Here is a 15258-nt window from a genome sequence, read left to right as displayed (position 1 = left end):
GATGAAGAAAATATTTATCTCTTGCTTTTTCAATCTGCAAAAAGACCTCTACCACCTAGTACATGTTTCCAGGTTTTGTCCAGCTTTATACAGTTCAGTGTCCTATTGCAGTCAGCAGGAGTTTCACCTTTGGTTTCAACAGAATTGGGATAGGTTGTGGGGCCAGTGACAAATCCTTTATAGTTTAGTCTGAAAGCAAGTGCAAACAACAAAAAGAAATGTCTTAATAAAGATAATTTGCATGTTGAAACTTCCATTGCGTAAATGTGCCATTAATATCATTAATATCTTCCTGGAGATAAGATGCAATGAACCTCTTTGAAGATGAATTGCTCAACTCACCCCTGGCATGACTTCAGTGGAATCTCACCCACATCTGACAGTGATTTATTTCGTCTGAAGCGCTTTCCTCTGGGAGTCCAAGATGTCTATCTTTTCAAATCCATACAATCTAACATCAGAGAACTCAGAAGCAGGACTCTCAAGTTCCAGTACTAGCTTAGCCATGAACTAGTATTATGCTGGTTCTCTCATTTAATTTCTGTGGGCCGTGGCTTATTCATAAATCTCAGAGGCATACTTATTTCTTGCAAAACTTTTCAGAATCTCACTTTGAAAGGTGTACTCATGAAAAATTTAAATTACCACAAATTAAATGCTTCTAAAACAATTTGCAAGTATAGTAGCAGATTCATTCCCACTAAAAGGGAAGGAGGGGGTGCTCCCTGAGGGTGTTGTAGAAAATTTTGATTGTGCCTAATATGATAGAATAGCAAAGAAATGTTCTTGGGCTGTTTGCAAGAGAAAGAGGCCCTGTCCTCATCTTTCTGGGTTGTTTTATTGGTGTTTGTTAGTGTATTTAAAAGGCAAAAGTGTTCACTTCTATTGTAGGAGAAGCAGCAATGGTTCAGGCTTGAGCATGAGTTGTGATGGGCTGCATTTAAAATTTGTTACTTTTGACATGAAACAAAAAATTTTCTGTACAAATGCTGGTTTAGGAAAAAAATGGCAACGTTTTAATCCTTATGTTAAGTGAACAGTTTGTTTTCTTTAACTCACTTGATGTTGACGCATCTTTATAGTTTGCTAGGAGCTGCTTGGGTCTGAAATGGTTTTAACTGTTGATTTTCAAAGTCCTACCTTTAAAGTCTGCTTTGCATCTTGTTTCCAAGGAGGTATGAATAATAAGAGTTGAAATGGAGGCACTTTTCCACAGCCTAAGTTTCAAGGAAATTTGCCTTTATTGCAGCAATGCAACATAGACTTTAGGAGTGGATGGAGCTCTTCTTGGCCTTCTGCTTTTGTAATTTCACTCTTTTTGTACCTTGGCTTTATGTTATATGAATGCAGGGTCCTTTTTTCTTTCCTGAAAAGAGAGAGTATGATGATAACACTAAAGAACCCCAGGTCTAGCTTGACCTCTTGCATAACATGAGGCTTCCAATTAATAGTGCAGTCACTTGTTGCTGAAGTCAAAGAAGCCATGATTTATCTAGATAGTCTCAGACAACTGGAGAGAAGCAAAGACAATTCAAAACACTCAGAGGTAAAAAATATTTTATTATGATATGGGGAAGTAACACTTTCAGAGACATGGTGACAGTTAAATTTTAGAGTCATATGCTAACAAGTAAAGTTTTATAAGCTTTTAAAAAAAATTATCTGCTGCTAAAGAACACTTTGTAAACAGTTGCAGCTGAAGAAACAGTAATCAGAATGGGGTATGTTTTACCATACCAACTACATTATATTCCACTGTTCCTATTTTTTTCTGTATATGAATATTAGTGTTAAAATACTTAAACTGTATATTAAAACTGTTCATATATGTGTTTGTATATATATATATATATACACAAAAATACACGCACATAAATGCACACACACATATATCTATGCCAAATCCTTTTATGTCTAAACTGTAGATTGTGTCACAAGATTAAACAGCATGGTTTTGTAAAACTAAACTAAAATAAAACATCTGTTTGGAAAGACCTGGCATTGTAAGAAATTTTTGCAGGCTGTATCTGGGTTCAATAAACATTAGCCCACATAAGGTTTTATAATTATTTTGACTCAAATAATCTCATCGCACACATCCAGAAACTGAAGCTGAAAGATGCCTTGACCTTAAGCAAATGCTTCTCCTGAACTGCAGTCAAATTTGCATAATGTTCTCTGTGGCAATCTGTTTTTGTCGTGGGGTTGTAATTTTCTGAGTTGTCTTAGCCAGGTTCCTACTTTAAGATGAAATATGTTTGTCAAAGATTTCAGCAAGCAAGAATTATTTTTTCACAATTTTTGTGAAACACAAAAGAATTCATCTTACATGACAGAAAATATCCTCTATGAATCTAGTGAAGTCTGGGGCTAAAATAGAGGATCTGGAGATCATGATCTGGAGAAGTTCTGAAGTCCTTCAATGACTCCATCTGAGGTATCCACATTAGTGGGCATCTAAAAAAGAATCTACATGATTTATTCCAGGTCTTACAGTCAGGTGTTGGTACACAGCTTTCTGAGATGCATGACACTGATTTGTCTATAAGACATCACTGCTTCTCAGATGGAAATTATTCCAGATTCTATTCACTTCTGTTTCCTGGGGAGTAGAGGATTTATTTACCCATCTGGGACCATCACTTTATGATCTACCAAAGAAGAACACTTTGTAAGTGCCACACTTTCTTACTGCAATTTATGCAGGTTGGCCTCCTGATGTATTGATCAGCAGTAATTCAAAAGTTCAGCTGGTGGAGGTCTGCTTCTCCTCTGGAAATTAGATGACTTCATGTTACACTATAATTTTTCAGTCCTTTCTGAATTGTCCTCAGATAAGGTAGGTCATATATAAATGCTTGCTTGAAGTGCAGGGCAGGGACAGAGAAAATAGTTGTCTTTTCATCAATTTACCAAAATCTCTGTTGGAGCAAAGAAATGTGGACACTGAAAAACCAAATCATAGAATCATAGAACCATAGAATTGGCTGGGTTGGAAGGGACCTCAGAGATCATCAAGTCCAACCCTTGATCCACTACTGCTGCAGTTACCAGACCATGGCACTGAGTGCCACATCCAGTCTCTTTTTAAATATCTCCAGGGATGGAGAATCCACCACTTCCCGGGGCAGCCCATTCCAATGTCTGATCACTCTCTAGGTAAAGAAATTCTAATGTCCAACCTAAACCTCCCCTGGCACAACTTGAGACCGTGCCCTCTTTTCTTGCTGAAAGTTGCCTGGGAAAAGAGACCAACTCCCCCCTGGCTACCCCCTCCTTTCAGGGAGTTGTAGAGAGTGATGAGGTCTCCCCTGAGCCTCCTCTTCCCCAGGCTGAACACCCCCAGCTCCCTCAGCCTCTCCTCATAGGATCTGTGCTCAAGTCCCTTCACCAGCCTGGTTGCCTTCCTTTGGACCTGCTCCAGGACCTCGATATCCTTCCTGAACTGAGGGGCCCAGAACTGGACACAGGACTCGAGGTGTGGCCTCACCAGGGCTGAGTACAGAGGCAGAATCCCTTCCCTGGACCTCCAGGCCACGCTGTTCCTGATACAGGCCAGGATGCCATTGGCCTTCTTGGCTACCTGGGCACACTGATGGCTCATGTTCAGCTTCCTGTCAATCCAAACTCCCAGGTCCCTTTCTGTCTGGCTGCTCTCCAACTATTCTGTGCCCAGCCTGGAGCTCCCCATGGGGTTGTTGTGGCCAAAGTGCAGGACCCGGCACTTGGCCGTGTTGAACCTCATCCCGTTGGAATCAGCCCAACTGTCCAGTCTGTCCAGGTCCCTCTGCAGAGCCCTCCTGCCTTCCAGCTGATCCACACGTCCCCCCATCTTAGTGTCACCTGCAAATTTGCTGATGATGGACTCAATCCCCTCATCTAAATCATCAATAAAGATATTAAATAGAACTGGTCCCAACACTGATCCCTGGGGGACACCACTAGTGAGCGGCCGCCAACTGGATCAGCACCGTTCAGCACCACTCTCTGGGCCCGGCCCTCCAGCCAGTTCCTAACCCAGCACAGAGTGCCCCTGTCCAAGCTGTGGACTGACAGCTTTCTCAGGAGAATGCTGTGGGAGATGGTGTCAAAGGCCTTGCTGAAGTCCAGGTAGACCACATCCACAGCCTTCCCCTCATCCACCAGGAGGGTCACCTGATCATAAAAGGAGATCAGGTTGGTCAGACAGGACCTGCCCTTCCTAAACCCGTGCTGGCTGGGTCTGACCCCCTGTCCATCCTGTAGGTGCTGTGTGATTACACTGAGGATGATCTGTTCCATAACCCTGCCAGGCACTGAGGTCAGGCTGACAGGCCTGTAGTTTTCCAGGTTCTCCTTCCGGCCCTTTTTGTGGATTGGCGTGACATTCGCCAACTTCCAGTCATCTGGGATGTCCCCAGTGAGCCAGGACTGTTGGTAGATGATAGAGAGAGGCTTGGTGAGCTCTTCTGCCAGCTCTCTCATCACTCTTGGGTGGATCCCATCTGGTCCCACAGACTTGTGGGGATCCAAGCTGTTCAATAGGTCACTGACTGTCTCCTTCTGGATCTTCACACTCTGTCTGCTTGAATAGAAACAAAAGCAGGAAAACAACAAAATTGCAGGTGTGAAAATTTTCACATTTTTCCAGCTATAATTGTTCCCTAGTAAAATACACAAACTGGGAAGTGCGATGGGTCCAGTTGTGTGGGTGTTTAAGAGTGGGTGGTGATGCAGTGTGCCTTTTGCCTTTTGTAAATAGGCTCAGTCAGGCTGAGGGGCCTTTGCAGCTGTTTCCGCTCTGTGGGAGTCATTTTGCACACTGGTTTTTGTATCCTACCTTTGGGCCTTGGAAAGATGATAATTTTTTAAGTGGCTCCCAGCTTTTAGTGACCCTTCTAGGATGTCTTTCTAGAAGGTCATTCAGTCTTCCACACAAGGCTCTGGATGAAATGACATTGGGCCCTGTCCTGGACCTTTTAGATGTACAGATACAGAGGAAACCAAAATGAAAAGAGGCTTCTAGAAGAGTAGAGACCTAAACATATGCCATATTGGGCTACACTTGCAGGTGGGGTCCTTTAACATTGTTATGCATCCAAATAATTGCAATAGGCTTCTAATACTTTCCCTACACTCATGTCCCCTCAATCATGCAGACTAAACAATCAAAGCACAGAATTCCTGTTTTTTAATTTTAGGCCCCCTTCTTTCCCATATGCTTTGTGTTTTGGTTAGGCAAGGGGCTAAGATTTTAGAGACAGCTTATTAGTATCCATGTGGATGCAATTTAACTGTCTGTTATTCCAGTCATGCTTTTATTTGAAATTGTAGAAGATAGTGGTATAATACTGAAAAGAAACAAAGAAACAAAATTTAAGATGTGATTCCCTTCAGGAAAGACACATTATTCTATGAAATGGTGGACCACTGTGCAAAATAAATCATGGTATTAAAGAATAAGAATTAAAAAGGAGAACCAGTAAATAATAACAAGATTTAAGTGTCCAACTAGGCACCAATGTACTGGCTAGGCACCACAGACAAAGTCTAGGCTTCATTCTTGCATGTGGTTATGTTTTTGAATAATCTTATATATTTGGGGAGCATCTATGCTTGTGTCTGGAGAGGCTGGCTCTGCAGGAACAACCCTGCTATGTAGAACAAACTGATAGATCCATTTCACTGTCAGAGCTGTAGGTAAGTGGCACAAAAGCGTTGAATTAAATTCAATCAGATGAAAATGTTTTTGTAATAACCTTAAGGAGTAAGTTAAGCATTATCACCTACATACAGAAAAAGATAAAGCATGCTGTCTATTTTCATGCATGCACTCTGGTAGGTCAGGCAGCTGAATTAATTTTGGCCAAGGTCTGTTTCCTGTCTTTGTTAAACGTGTTGGATCCAACAGTGCAACATACGTGCTTTTTGGGCGGAATGAAGCAAGATCCCACATCCACATGGTTTATTTCTGACGCAATCTCATCTTATATATATTTGTAAACATTACTCTTTCCTTTCTGAAAACTCCTAACATTGTGCATAATTTCATCAGTTTCTAGTGCAGCCATGTCTGACTCGATCTCACTGGGGCATGCAGCACACGCAGATGGAGCACTAGCAGAGGCCATCCTCAGCTGTGCTCTCTCAGGAGGATGGGTTTGCCTTTACTTACAGGGCTTTTGGGCTATGGGGAGGCCAGCTTTGGAGTGGTGGAAAGGGCAGAGCTGTGCCTGTCTGCAGAGGACCAGCAGTACCTCCAGGGCACCTTCCTAGGGAGGCCAGCCAAGAGTTGCTCATCCCCCATCCCTGGATGCAATGCTGGCATCCCTGGGCCAAGACCAACCTGCCCTCCCCATGGGAGCTGGAAAGTTCAGGCCACGTTCCCAGGGGTGAGGTCTGTGATTTAATGATCAGGTACTGAAAGAACTGAGTTGGATTTTTTGCTTTTCTTCACTTGTTCCCACCCAGGACAGCAGCTGCTGCTTCTGGCCAGCACAAGATGGTCACTGGGTGAACCAGAGCAGGGAACTCATCTGCCCAAAAAATAAGCACTGCTCAGCCCAGTCACTTTTCAGCATGAGGTTATCATGCCTATACCAGCACCAGGAGCATTAGGGAGGAGTGGGCAAGGTGGTATCCCAAGGGGCACAGCTCTTGGAAAAAGGTATGGGAGATGCAGAGCACCAAGAGTCCCAGGACTGCAGGGAAGTGCAGGTGAAACCAACTTAAAGCTGACCTGGGATTGTTTGATTGTTTCTTCTCAAGGACACTGTATGTGTGGTGGGTGTAGTGAGACAGTTTTAGGTTCAGTACTTTAGCTATTTAAATTGAAAATAATTCCATCATTTAAGGTACATTTTAAACAGTTTTTTTGTTTACATCTTTGTTCTCGAATCAGTTTTCCAGAGTTGAGTATAGAAAGAAAAAAAATATTGTTTTTTTATCTCTTTTATGACTTTTTTCTTTCCACTGCAAAAGAAATCTTAAACAAAGATAACAGAGAGAGAATCAAGAATTTTCTCATTCTTTTAAAGCAGCAAATGTCAAAGCTTTTAAAATATAATGAAAAAAGAAGTCAGTTGGTATTGTTTAAAAAAACACAAACATCAAAACTCCCTGTTTACAAAAATCACAGTTTCTGATAGAAGAAAACTCTTTAATTGAAAAAATGCCTTCCATCTCACTGACTGAATTATACAATGGTTTGGTGACAGTTCCAGAAATGAAACCTAGAAAATTTAGTTCCTCATGTCAAAGAGGTCACATTGCCCCACTCTTTTCCAAGCAGAGCCAATTCTTAGTGCAGGATGTCTCACTAGTGTGGCAGACCTCTTTTTGTCAGTCTTGTGAAAAGCTGAAGTTTGGGTTGAGTCCAAGATAAGTGTTACTGACCCTTTTTAGACTGAATATTTATTAAGCAAGCCCCGACAATTTTTAGTTTGACCCTGTCAAATTTAACAACCTGGAGTGTTGCTGGATGTTCTGTTGTTGCTGCATTAGTGTTTATGCTTTCAGTGTGTATAAATAAATTTTAAAATATCTGTTTTGAAGAAAAGGGGAAAGGTTTGCTTGCAAGTAAACAAGATAAAAAGTTCACAGGTCCTCAGTTTTTTATTGCAGCAGTTAGACAAGCTTGAAAATATCATAGTTCATCCTGACAATAAAATATATTTACCCATTTCTTCCATAAAATTTGAAGTTTTGTGCTGTAAGAAGGTTTTTTTTTTTTTTTTTTTTTTTTTTTTTTTTTTTTTTTTTTAAATTACTTTTCTTTATCCTGAGTATCTTAGAGGACAATGTAATCCAAGGAAGGTCTTGAAATATCATGTAGGCATTTATATAGGCTGTAAAGAAGGATTAATTTCCTTTTTTTTTTTCTTTTCTTTTTCTTAATTGAAATAGTTCTCTTTAGCTTTACATTTATAATTTTCACACAAGCCAACCTATCCTTTAGTCATTCTGCTCTGACACATCATGCCAATTAAGTGACCAAAGCATGGGGAATCAGGTATTCTGTGGATTAATTTCTCCATTTTTTTACACACCTTCCATACATTACAGTGTAATTACAAACAACTGTGTGTCATCAGCCTTCTGCAGTCCCTCTTGACTTCAGTATGGGTGCAGTTCCTTTCTGATGGATGGGATGCTCCTCAGATGACTCCACAGAAGACTTACCTACAGAAATGTCCTATTCTGTGGTAAAGATGAAGGACAGAATTGTTGGAAGAAGGTTGTCTAAAGCAAACAGTTTTTCTCGCAGGAAGAGGGTTGTCAGGTAACTTGAATATGAGATGCTAGAAATTCTGACAAAAATCTGTCCGGAAAAGTAGTTTTTAGTATTAAAGACAGAAAATAGGGATGTAGGAAGGGTGGTGCTTGTCAGACCAGGCACCCAAGTAACACAGGGACCTGTCTCTCATGATGATGAGCCACTGATGTGTAAAAGACCAGGGTTGGTCCTTGCTGTGTGGTACTTGCTTGGTGTGTGGTACTTGCTTGGTGTGCTCTCCTGCCAGCCAGCCATTCGGGGCTCAAACCACCTCTAAGCTGGAAGATGCATCTGTAAAATGCAGCAGCCCTCTGCAAACCTTTGTTTTATTACTTCGGCTGATTTTTTTGAAACCACTGGTAACCATAACATCCCAAGACAAAGTACTCCAGAGCTTAGTTACATGTTGTGTAAAGAGCTGCTGCCTTTCTCTTGTTTTCAACTTCCCACCTTCTTGCTTCGTGCCATGCCCCCAGCTCCTGCCCGGAGGGGACAGTGATACCATTGTGCCCAGCTTGCTCCTTCTGTGACACACACAGGTGATTTATGGACCTCTGTCATACCCCAGCTTGGTCATTTTGGTTCCAGCCTATTCTGTTTAGTGATTCCTGGTTGGGTGGCTGTTCCACACCTTTGATCATCCTTCTGACCTTTCCCTGAACCTTCCCCAGTTCAAATACATCCTTTCTGGGAATGGAGGAGCAGAACTGCATGGGGTATTCAAGGTGCAGGCATGTGAGAAATGGAGGCAGTGGTTTAATAATAGCAACTTGTTTTGGTCTTTTTTTTTTTTTTTTTTAAATTTTAAAAGTCCCACTCTTTGATTTTCCATACTGATGGTTTCTTGCTACTAAACCTATATTTATGTGAAAATAGCTACATAAAGGATTGTACTTTAAAGGGGTAATTGGCTTAGAGGCTGTCATTTTAGACTACACCAGCCTAGCTGAACAGTACTAATACAAAATAAAAAAACTTTGTTTTTTTAAAGAAATACAGGAGAGGATGACTTTTAAAAAAATACGTAATGAAAATAAACATTTTTAAGGCAGTTCATCCAAGTTTTCTTTTCGCACTTTTGTTTGAAAACATTCCATGAGAAAGTTTTCTTCATGTTTCTCTATTTTTTTGAGAAATATTATATTGGTTTAGAGATGATTCGGGAATTTTCAGGTTGTGAGCCTTACATTCAGACCTTGGAAAAGACTTTGAACTAATGAAATAAAATGAATCTGGAAGATAATAACTGGAGTTTGCTGTGGGAGATTGTGCTGGGTGAATTTTTGGACTTCTTTGAGTATGTCAATGAAGTGGTTGGTGGAAAAAGAAAAATGAGTTGGTGAAATTTATTTAGACTTTGAAAGACTTTTGACAGCAGCTATTAAAAATTAAGTAGACACCAGCTAAATGTCAAGGAGTTGTTATTACTGAAAAAAAAACCCAGGAAGGAATCAATTTCCTTGAGTGATCAGTTTTCATTATTGCAAAATTCTAAGAGCAGGGTCTGACAGGTTCCATACTAGGGCCAATGTTTAGTGTATGTGTTAATAAGTGGGAAATGGCAGTGATCCCAGAGGCTGTAAGTCAGCAGATGGTCCCCAAATAATTCAGTTTACCCAAGGTAGAAGAAGTAGGTGGGAAAACAAAGACTGGGAAAAATTGGTGAACCTTAAGAAATCCAGATGAATGAGCTACTTGTAACAAATGAAGTTCAGTATTGCTAAATCCAGTTTATAAAAGCAGTAATGTTATTAAAACAACAGCTAAATGCAGTGCAAATGTACAGAAGTGCTCCATACACTGTAGACATTTCTATGTTACAGGAATTCAAGGAAAAAAATAAAAAATCTACTTAGCATGCAGCTACCAAGCTGCTACAAGTATGATATGCAGTATGGAAAGTGCTACCCACACAAGAAGCAGAAACTCTTCAGGTAGTCAAATCATTCCTTTTTAATTTAAGAAGTCCCTGAACCACACAGATTTGAAAGACAAAACATTCATAAAGTGCATAATTTTGAAGAATCTGCTTCCCTTTGCAAAATTGCAGTTTTGGTAACTGCTAGAAAAGTGTTCTGACTGGCCGAAACCCCCACTTTGACTAAATTAGGTTAATTATCATTATAAGTTGTTTGAAGATTATAGATAGCTATCTTTTAGTGTACCCACACTACCAGTAAGTTTGAGAAAGTTCTCACATCACAGGTTTAGTTTACTTAAGAGTCATGGAATTATTTCTATTTTGTGACTGACCAGAGTAGCAATATAGTGCTTCTTTTCATAGACTTAAGGGATAAAGCACATTTTAAATCTCTTTTTCCTCAATATTCAACTTTGTGTATTTCAGCCTTTTACAAACATTTGAGCTAGTAAAACCCAATATCATAAATAATCAGAAAAATACTATAGATAAGAACAAATAACAGCCAGGAAACATTTGTTTAGAAAGCTGATCACATATTTGCAACTTTTTTCTTCCTCATATTCATTCTCCTGTGTAGGCACAGAGGTAGAGTTAGTTCTTTCTGAAGGCAAGACTTTTCTTATAGTGAATTTCAACCCCTGCTACAAACATCAAGTGATAAATTAAAAGCAATTAATTATTACATTGCTGTCATCTGAAGTACACTTGCCCATACTCTGAAGTAGGCAGGGCTTAGTTAGTTTTTGATACTGTGCCAATATTGTATCAAAGGAGCAAAATAAATGGTAGAGATGGAATTTGACCAGCAGTCTTAAGTCCAACACTTTTGTTGCATTGAAGAACATCTTGGGTCTTTTTGTGACTGGAAGTGGCAAGGGGCAGCATTTCACCCAGCCCCTAGCAGTGATTCACTGAGTCAGGGAGGGGATGGGGAGAAGGTGCAGAGGCCTTCAGCATTTGCATCAGAAGCTGGTCAGAAGTCCTGCAGTATTGTATGGACCCCTTCCAGCTGGTTTTTAACGTGGAGGGAGGTGTGTCATGCATCAGAGAGAAGTCACAGTGAGCTGTGAACGGAGCAGTAAGTCAGCTATTGTCTTCTTCCCTTTTCTTTCTTTCTTTTTGGTTTTTTTTTTCTTTTTTCTGCTCAGCTCGTTTTGCCACAGCATGAATCAATGGATTCCATTTGTCAGTATTCAGGGTTGATGCAGTATCTTTCATTACATCTTGATTGACTTTTCAGTCCTTGCTTTTTTGCTCTGCAGCTGCTCGTGATTCTTTGCTGTAAGTTGTCACAGATGTAGACTTTGACTCACATGCTTGCAAAGTGAATCAGTGGCAACATCTGTTCCCCCAGAGGGATGGGTGCACCAGCCTCAAACCACCCACGGCGTCAGTGCCTATGGTAGTTGGCATTTCCTGGTTTGTATTCTGGCAAGCATGTTGGGTAAGGTGGAGAAAAAGAATAAATCAATCCATGCTTCTGTGCTTTTATGCATGGGTGTGAAATCTCCCCTATATTAGAAAAGACAGGCTCAGAGAGAGGGAGTCAGGTGGCTTTATTACTAACATGCAGCTGAAAGTTCCAGTTCAATCCAAGGTTCTCTACATGGTTATCGTAGTCAGAGGTGGCATTTTTCATGTGGCAGATATTCCAATACCCTGTGATAGATTGTTTGTTATTACAATAAAAATAATTTTTTAGGATGCATTTTCATCTCTGTTGCTTTAGTGGACCTGCCTACATGTACCTAAAGTTGACCTGTACACATAGCCCATGCAGAATTGAACATGAATCCTGATTGACTTCTACCAATCTGTGCTGGTATCTGCAGTCTGATGAATGAAAACCTGGAATTTTGGGCAGTTCAGAAGAGTAGAACCAAGAAGAAGAGAGCATGTGTGAAACTGATTAAGCATCAGTTTCAGTCCATAAATCATGATCCAAGTCCATACTTCTGTGATCAGTTATGTGTTCTCCTTTAAAAACAACCTCTGATAAGGATCCTACAATTGAAAAATCTCCAACTTCAGTGGTAAAAAAAGTCAGAGATGAATGGCATTCATCTTTGATTCTGAGCTGTTGTGGGCTGTGGATGCAGGCTGGCCAGGGGGATACTGTGTGGGCATCTTGGCCAACATGTATTTTGAGGGTTTAAACATCTCCTTTAGGACATCTGTTTTAGGACAGAGATGCACAATGCTGGGGCCATTGTTCTCTGAGGCAAAATCTTGGGTGGAAACATCTTCATCTCTGGTGTGCACATATTTGTTATATGAACAGGCAGCCTGAGATCTCCTTGGTTTGCTGGCAGCAGCTGTGTTGGGGATTCACAAGGGAGTTACCTCCTTGCCTCCTTAGGACACTGGTTTACAAACAAGAGGTCATGGTACCTAAGAAGTGTCTTGATGTGAACTTGACTATGGGAGTAGGGCTTGCAATCAGAAGTGGGGTCATGAGCCTGGAAGTGCGCTGGGAAGTGAGGTCATGAGTGGAAACGTTTGAGAAGCTGCTCTAAGAGCTGTGTTTAGTGATCAGGTGCCCTCGGCCTCTCACATCCTCCAGTCGCTGTGTCCTTAAAGCTTCTACAGAGGATTAAAATCCCACTTCCTGATCCATGAGAATATTCACTTGAATCCCATTTCTTTGGTACAGTTCAAAACACTTACCAGCAGGCTAACAACAACCTCCTTTGTCAATGTGAGGAAAAACCTGGGAACTTTGTGATCAAGGACTATTTCTCATTTTCATGAAAGCAACAGGAAAAGGTTGAGCCACAGGGGAGACATTTAGAGTCAAATAATAGAACTTGCCTCAGCAAAGCTGTAATGCATATACACACACACCAAGCAGTGGAGCTTAGAAATCACAAAGTCTTGTAGCACCAGACCAGCTTCTCTGTGAAAATGATCATGAATAAGAAATGATACTTAAAACTATTTCTGATCTAAAAAGACTATTTGTTTATCTGTGTTGTTCTCATGAATCCAGAGGGTGACTAGTTTTTCTCAGTCTAAATAAAAAGCCAGTCTCGTATTTTCCTTCAGAATGGTGCTAATAGAGAGACTAATGTAAAGCATCTGAAAAAGGTGGTGAGATGTTTAACTTGTTTTAAAGCATTAGAAAGGGATATGGTGCATTGTTCGATGCAAGCAATATAATAGTCTTATATGATACTCAGTCCTTTTACTGCACAATATTTATGACCAGGCAGTTTATGCTTTATTAGAAATGTTTTCCTGAATGTGCAATAAGATCCTTATCTGTACATATTAACAATGTCCCCTTATAAGGAGGCTGTAGAGAGGGTTTAATGATCTTCAGGAGAGGCAAGAAAGATGCATGATTTCCTTAGAACTGCATCTGATCTATAAACAATGTTCCTCTCCAGATCGGAAAGTTTAAATGATTCCTCTTAAGCAAGAAACAATAGGAATATCTTGGAGTTTGCCAGGTTTTGAATAATTATTTCAATTGAAAGTGTTGGGCTGTGTTCCCATTCCTACACTGCAATGTCTTGCAGGCACAGAGAAGGGGAATTATTTGTGGAATGCAGCATCAGCCAAGTCTCAACACACATGCTGGAAGGAACTGGCCTAGGCTCACCTGGGTTTTTGTGCAGGGGAGTGTTGAAGTGTAGGAGTTTGGACTAGTTTTTCTTTTTAATTATTTTCATTAATGTTAAAGAACAGCAGATCCAAACTGCCCATTACTTGCTTTTTTCACCTTTCTCTAAGTCAGAATAACTGTGGCTGACGATGGGATTTATCTTACTTACAGCATGGGACAGATTCCTCTCCTCTCCTCTCCTCTCCTCTCCTCTCCTCTCCTCTCCTCTCCTCTCCTCTCCTCTCCTCTCCTCTCCTCTCCTCTCCTCTCCTCTCCTCTCCTCTCCTCTCCTCTCCTCTCCTCTCCTCTCCTCTCCTCTCCTCTCCTCTCCTCTCCTCTCCTCTCCTCTCCTCTCCTCTCCTCTCCTCTCCTCTCCTCTCCTCTCCTCTCCTCTCCTCTCCTCTCCTCTCCTCCATTACAATAATCATATTGTTTCCCACGTAGACGTTCTTGGCACAATTTTTCCTATTGCAGCAATTTGTTTTTGTACCCTGGAGTTCTTACAGCAGCTGAGCAAATGAGATCTAGCAATTGATTGAATGTATCATTAGGGCTGTATGAAGAATGGTGACTAGGTTAAAAAAAATTTTTTTTTGGATTAAAGTGAACCTAGATTTTTAAAATTTTTTTTTTCTCCCCAAGGGAGAATGAAAGCTCCCAAAATTACATTTTCTGTTGGACAAAACATTCTGTTCAACCCAAAATGAAACATTTCCTTTTCCAAGCATTTGCAAGAGAAACAAAGGAAATGAAGGGATAGATTCACAAAACTGGAAAATGAAAAGGGGGAGTTGGACACTTTTAACCTATTCCCAGAGAGCTCTTCTGTTTTTGTCACTTTTCAACTTTGTATAAATATTTATCGGAACACAGAAACGAGCCCAGAGTAGTGTTCCAACTTGCAGGCTACCTACGCCTTCTCCTTGTATCTATTTCCCTTGAAGATTGCAACAAATATTTAACAAAAAGTAGAGCCGAAGGCAGCACCTGCACTCCCATCCCTGTTCTGGTAAAGAGGAAGGGTGAGTTTATGCACGCCTGCTTTGAACAGGGTAGTGTTTAACCACTTCTGACATATACAGCTCAATTTTCCTCTTCTGCTAAGCCCCTGAATCAAAAAGCAGTGAATTTTTTCATATATCTGCAGTGAACTTCAAAGTGTCATGTTATGGTGGGGCTTCCTCAGTCACTGCTGGTGATGCTCTTCTGGGATTCTTAGAAAAGGAGACAATTAGAGCAGATGAATAAGGCTCCCTATCCTGATGGCTAGGATGCTCAGTTGAAAGGTGGGGAACCTCGAGTTTAGTAATTTCTTAGATGATTTAATTATTAATGAAACTTGTTAGCAGGACAAATTGAGACAGATAGCCTGCCCTGACTGTGAAAAGTATTGATAGCATGGGTGAACTGCTGGGAGGTGAGGGCTAATGGTTACATCTCCTCTGGCAGAGTAAGGAAATTGTTATTTTCTCA

Source organism: Heliangelus exortis, chromosome 2 (genome assembly GCF_036169615.1).
Source record: "Heliangelus exortis chromosome 2, bHelExo1.hap1, whole genome shotgun sequence".
Classification (NCBI taxonomy): domain Eukaryota; kingdom Metazoa; phylum Chordata; class Aves; order Apodiformes; family Trochilidae; genus Heliangelus; species Heliangelus exortis.
Note: the sequence above shows the minus strand (reverse complement) of the source record.